We start from the raw sequence: 6161 nt of genomic DNA, 5'->3' as shown, positions 1-6161 counted from the left end.
ACCACGGGAACTTGAGGCTGTTCCCCGGTGGTGTTTGTCTCTGTGCCGCGTCCGGCGTTGCTGGAAGAGGCCATGAGTGTTGAGTTTTTCAAAGAAGAAGAAAGGGGTATGAGAGTTTTGGAGGGAGGCCTTTTGAAGCGTTCCCACAGACGGCGCCAATTGATGATGCACAATCCGGCCGATCTTAGCTGTCAACGATCTTGCCTCTGAACTGAGTGGTAGGGACCTGAAACGGAGGGAGAGAAGAAGCTCCGGGGAGAACCCGGCGTAAGGGCTCCGAAGCTCAAGTTAGAGTCTTTCAAAGGCAAGATAGACCAGATAGCGCAAAGTTAGCATACCTCGTTCTTGGGGGGTAGGAGCCTTTTATAACCACCTCGCGCACTCACTTCCAGGCTTCCGTCAGATCGGGCATGATTATTTCTGAGCTCCTGCCTGTTTGGATGTCATTTCCTCTAGCCGGACAGAACCGTCACTGCTCCTTTTGTCGGAGCCGTCTCTGCGGCTAGTAACGACGGTGGCAAGTGGCGGTAGATGGAGGCCGTTTGAAGTGCGGCTGTTAGGCGTCAGATCCCAAATTAGTTAGGTCCATCGCCCTTGGATACGGACGTCCTTGGTGTCAGGTACGTTTGGTCAGCCTGGTGTTTCGGAAGCGAAGTGCTGGAGTGGCGAGCGAGATGTCTTGAGTTCGGTTTGGGGAGTGTTCCGAGCTGCCATGGGCCAGCTCGCGTCACAGCTTTGTGAGGTTTGGGACCCGAGATAGTTCGTGCTCCATGCAGGGAGCTCGGGTTCTCAGTAGGGAGCTCGGACTCTTAATAGGGAGCTCAGACTCCCAGTAGGGAGCTCGGACTCCCAGTAGGGAACTCGGACTCTTGGTAGGGAGCTCGGGCTCCTATTAGAGCGGTCTGGTGGAGTTTGGGCTCAGTAGTGAGCTTGGACCGTTACTTTCGGTGCTCGTTTTGGGTGCTCTACTGTCCCGAGTTGCTTGCTTTTGCCACGTGTCGGGTGATTGCGAGGTCGGGCCAAATTCCCCTTCTTCAGGTGTTTTTGTTACTTCATTTTCCATCATAATTATCAATTAAGATGGTTTTCTTTATGAGTTGTTAATGCAAGGAGTTGCACACTGTAAATATTGAAGAACAAATCAATTGGTGGCGAGTTTATTCTTTAGTAACCTTTTAAATCTTAAGCATCGAACCACTTACTTGAAAAATGTTTTCCTGAATTTGGATTTTTTTTGGTAATAAATTTGGATTTGTGTTGATGGGTTTTCCATTATCACTATTGATGGAGGAAGATTTGACCCGACCCCTTGGCCATGCGACACGTGGAAGCAATCGAGAGTGACCTGGCAGAAACGCCAGTTCGACACGGTAGCAGGACCACAACCCGAGCCCCGAACTAAAGAGTTCTGAGCTTCCTCAAAAGGAGGAACCTACAACCCGAGCTCTGAGCTAAAGAGTCCCGAGCTCCCCAAGTAGGAACCCGAGCTCTCCCTTCGAGGCCCTGAGCCTTACGAGGAGCACAAAAGGCAAAATTTATTTAGAATTGTTAAGGGCGATTGATCTGAAATTAATTTTTATTAAATCCAAAATTTATTTAGAATTGTTCTTTATCTATTTTGATTTAATGGACTGTTCGAACCTGGAGATCGCAGTGCAGATTTGGCGCAGATGGTCTGCGCACCCTTTTTTTTTCTTTTCTATTTATTTCATTTAATTCGGTCTGTAAATAATTTTTTTTTTTATTTTTAGACTAAATGTATAGGATTTGATCAAGAATGTAATTAAAAGAAATAGGATTTCTGTTTTTTTTTTATTTTTGTTGATTAAAGAAGAAGGAAGAAGATGGCGGCGCTGGAGATTTGCAGTTGGAGAAATCGCTTTCTGCGATTTGCAGTTTGTGAAACTGCAACCCTTGTGATTAACCTCTGTTTTGCAGGTGGTGCGAACAATCCATAGATTGATTTGTGATTGTTTGAAATCAAAATTAATAATTTCAGATCTTTCATGAATTAATTCTTGAATTGAAAATCAGTTTTGGATCCTCTCGGACTAGATTGGACCAAAACTGTTTGGACCGAATCTGGGGTTCGATAGGGACTGTTTTTCAGTCCATATTTCTCACATTTATTGTTCCAAATCTGATGTTCAATAACAGGGATTAATTCGGCCCACCTGTAAAGCCCAGTTTTAAAGGGTTAAAACTGCAAAAGCCCATTATTGTGAGATGAGCTGTATGGGCCGAACTGCTATCTGCGATTCAGCCCATACACCTAGTAGACATTAATTGTTGATGACTTGGATTTTAAATGGGCTGTTCAATGGGCTTTACAGTAGTTAATTGATTGGATCAATTCCTCCTTTACATGTGATGTTTGGATGTTTGATGTGTTGCGACCATGGGCCATAAGTGTTTGGCCCATGAAGACTCGTTAGTGGCTCTTGCGCACACCATGGCTGAATGCACATCATTGCCATGGTGTCCCTAAAGGTCATTGGATGACCCCTCCTTGCTTGGTGGGCCCCACAATCCTGAAAAGGGATGCGTACGGAACCCCTAGCCGATTAAGGCCCACCAGAAATCTGACTTTATGAAAGTCAGTGGGAGCCACTCTGGTTTGACCTAAATTAAAAATAGGGCGTAATTTTGTTCCCTCCGGCAAATATGAATGCATGTGATAGGGAGATCCATTTGATGGACTCTCTAAAGGCCTTCCGTCATTAGCACAATGATAGGTCCTTCAGTAATGAGGAAACACACCATAAAATTGGGCTATCCATTTGCTATTGGATCTGTTAGAGTGTTTCATAAGATGATAGGGGCGTCATAGACCGATGTGGGAGAGGCTTCACTAGAAAATGGAAACTCTCTCACGGTACCTTGGCATAACCTGAATATGATGGGTGTGCACTCACTGGACAGAAAGGTTTACCTGAAAACGGCTCTGAACCTTGTCTGACAGAGGCCAAAGGGAAACTCATTTGATGAGTGGATATGATCCGTCACAGAAAGGTGGTGGGGTTATGTAGTTGAAACAGTTGGCTTCACGCACCCCATGTGATTTCCCACATTTCCAGAGACATTTCATCGTCTCCGTCGCTGAGAAAGGAGGGAAATCTCAGAGATGAACAAATGGGAATGGAACATAGATTAAAAGCCATATCTATGTAGGTAACATGAATCAAACTAAGGTTGTGGACTAATGATTCTGCTGTTTTATTAGAAAATGGCAAACGGTCAATTTGCAAAGCTTCTAGACGATAACAAGCTTAAGGGCCCAAACTATGCCGACTGGTACAGAAATCTTATGCTGGTCCTAACTTCCGAAAAGTTTGACAAGGTGGTGAAAAATCCTGCCCCGGAACGTCCGAGTGATAGGGCTTCTGAGGCCCGTAGGAGGGACTACCAAGATTGGGAGGATAAGAACTCCCTAGCCCGCTGCTTTGTCATTGCCTCATTAGACAACTCAATACAGAGGCAGTTCGATCAGATCGAACTAGCCAAGGACATATTGGACAGTCTAAGGACAATGTATGAAGAGCAGAACCGTTCTACTTGACAGAAGGTCCTGAAATTGTTCATGACCGCGCAGATGACCAAAGGGCAAAAAGTTCATGACCATTGTCTTCGGATGATGGGATACATTAACGAACTTGAAGCTCTTGGATCCGGGCTAGATCTTGGCACGCAAGTGGATGCCATCCTAAATTCTTTGCCCTCTTCCTTCAATGCGTTCACTATGAACTACAATATGAATAAGCTGAATATCAGCGTCCAAGAACTCAGCAATATGTTGCAGAGGGCCGAGGATTTACTCAAGAAGGATGAGCCTGTGGTTATGCTTGCTGAAGCTAACAAATCGGGCAAGAGAAAGAGAAAGGCAAAGAAGCCCCAGAAGAAGACTACCAAACCTAAGAGGCAGAAGAAGAACAAGGCATCTGATGTCTGTCACTTCTGCAAGCAGACCGGCCACTGGAAGAGGAATTGCCCTGCCTACCTGGACTCTAAGAAAGGTAACATCGAAACTTGTGTCATAGAAACTAATATGTTAGTTACTTCTGTGTCCTGGTGTGTTGACTCCGGGGCTTCAACTCATGCGTGTAACTCACTGCAGGGGTTCAAAGTTAGCAGAAGGTTGAGTGAAGGTGAAGTGACACTGTTCTTGGGAACGACTGCAAGTGTTGCAGCTGCGGCAATTGGAACCGTAGAATTAGTTTTTAAAGAAGGAATACTTGTACTTAAAGATTGTCTTTACGTACAGAACTTGAGAATAAATTTAATTTCTGTTTCAAAATTGTGTGCTGATGGATATACTATTTATTTTAGTAATATGATTACTGTTAAACGGAATAATAAATTCATCGCATGCGGGGAACTAGAGAACGGTCTCTATGTTCTACATCCTTCTCTGGAAACTAACTTAACCGAAACTACGTCGGTCGAAAATCCCAAGAAAAGGAATCGTGATACAGTAAGTCCCACGTGCCTCTGGCATTACCGACTTGGCCATATCGGTATTGACCGAATCACAAGGCTGGTAAAGGATGGTCCTTTGGATTTTCTAACCGTAGAAAATCTTCCCACTTGTGAACCTTGCCTTCAAGGTAAAATGTCTAAGCGGCCATTTGACGGTAAGCCTGAAAGATCTGAAGGCACACTTGACCTGATACATACTGATGTATGTGGTCCCCTGAGTGTTAGGACACGGAATCAACATGTGTACTTCATCACCTTCACAGATGATTTTTCACGATATGGTTACGTGTACCTAATGAGACATAAGTCTGAATCATTTGAAAAGTTCAAAGAGTTCAGACAGGAAGTCGAGAAACAGTTAGGGAGAGAAATTAAGGCCCTTCGATCAGATCGAGGTGGCGAGTATCTCTCTGACGAATTCAGGGACTACTTAAAGGCCAATGGGATAGTGTCACAACTAGCTCCTCCTGCTACACCTCAACTCAACGGTGTTTCAGAGAGGAGGAATAGGACCTTGTTGGACATGGTCCGGTCACTTCTCGTACGCTCAGAACTACCCACATCCTTTTGGGGATACGCATTAGAGACTGCTATCTACGTGCTGAATCGGGTTCCAACCAAATCAGTTCCGAAAACTCCATATGAACTTTGGACCGGAAGGAAGCCAAGTGTAAGACACTTGAAGATTTGGGGTTGTCCTGCACACGTTAAAAGAACAAGTGCGGACAAGTTGGAATCTAAAACCAGCCGTTTCCTGTTTATAGGCTACCCAAAGGATTCAGTGGGTTATCTATTCTATGACCCAAGTGAGCAGAAAGTGTTCTGCAGTCGAAATGCTCGATTCTTAGAATCCGATTACATCCTGGACACTCATCGTCAGGAAATAGTTCTTGATGAGGAGAGCTCAGGAGCAGTGGGAGATGTCCCACAAAATCCAGGTAATGACCAACCTAGAAGAACCACCCGGATATCCAGACCACCAGTCCGATATGGCTATGACCAGGACAGTTACCTGGTGGAAGCCTTGACTAGTGAAGAGGATCCCGTGACTTACGCGGAAGCTATGCTAGACATAGACTCCCAGAAGTGGGTGGAGGCCATGAGAGCTGAGATGGACTCAATGGAGACCAATGGAGTCTGGACTCTAGTGGATCCGCCCTCCGGGGTAAAAGCAATTGGTTGCAAATGGATCTACAAGAGGAAGAAGGGCCCCGATGGCAGGATTAAGACCTTTAAAGCTCGTTTGGTGGCGAAAGGGTATACTCAGAAAGAAGGCATCGACTATGAGGAAACCTTTTCGCCCGTGGCCATGCTTAAATCCATTAGGATCCTGCTAGCTGTAGCAGCGTACCATGACTACGAGATTTGGCAAATGGATGTCAAAACAGCGTTCCTGAATGGAGATCTTAGTGAAGATATCTACATGCAGCAGCCGCAAGGCTTCATTGCTGCTGGTCAGAAACACATGGTATGTAAACTTAATAGATCCATATATGGACTTAAGCAGGCTTCTAGGAGTTGGAACATCCGTTTTGATTCTGTAGTCAAAACGTTTGACTTTGAGCAGAACCCGGATGAACCCTGTGTTTACAGGAAATCCAGTGGGGATAAGATCACCTTTTTGGTCTTGTACGTGGACGATATCCTACTCATTGGGAATGATGTAGGAATGTTGACTTTGCTCA

This window comes from Nelumbo nucifera, chromosome 2 (genome assembly GCF_055504915.1).
Source record: "Nelumbo nucifera cultivar China Antique chromosome 2, China Antique-T2T, whole genome shotgun sequence".
In the NCBI taxonomy this organism is placed as follows: Eukaryota; Viridiplantae; Streptophyta; class Magnoliopsida; order Proteales; family Nelumbonaceae; genus Nelumbo; species Nelumbo nucifera.
The sequence above is the reverse complement of the archived record's forward strand: the minus strand, read 5'-3'. Positions refer to the sequence as shown.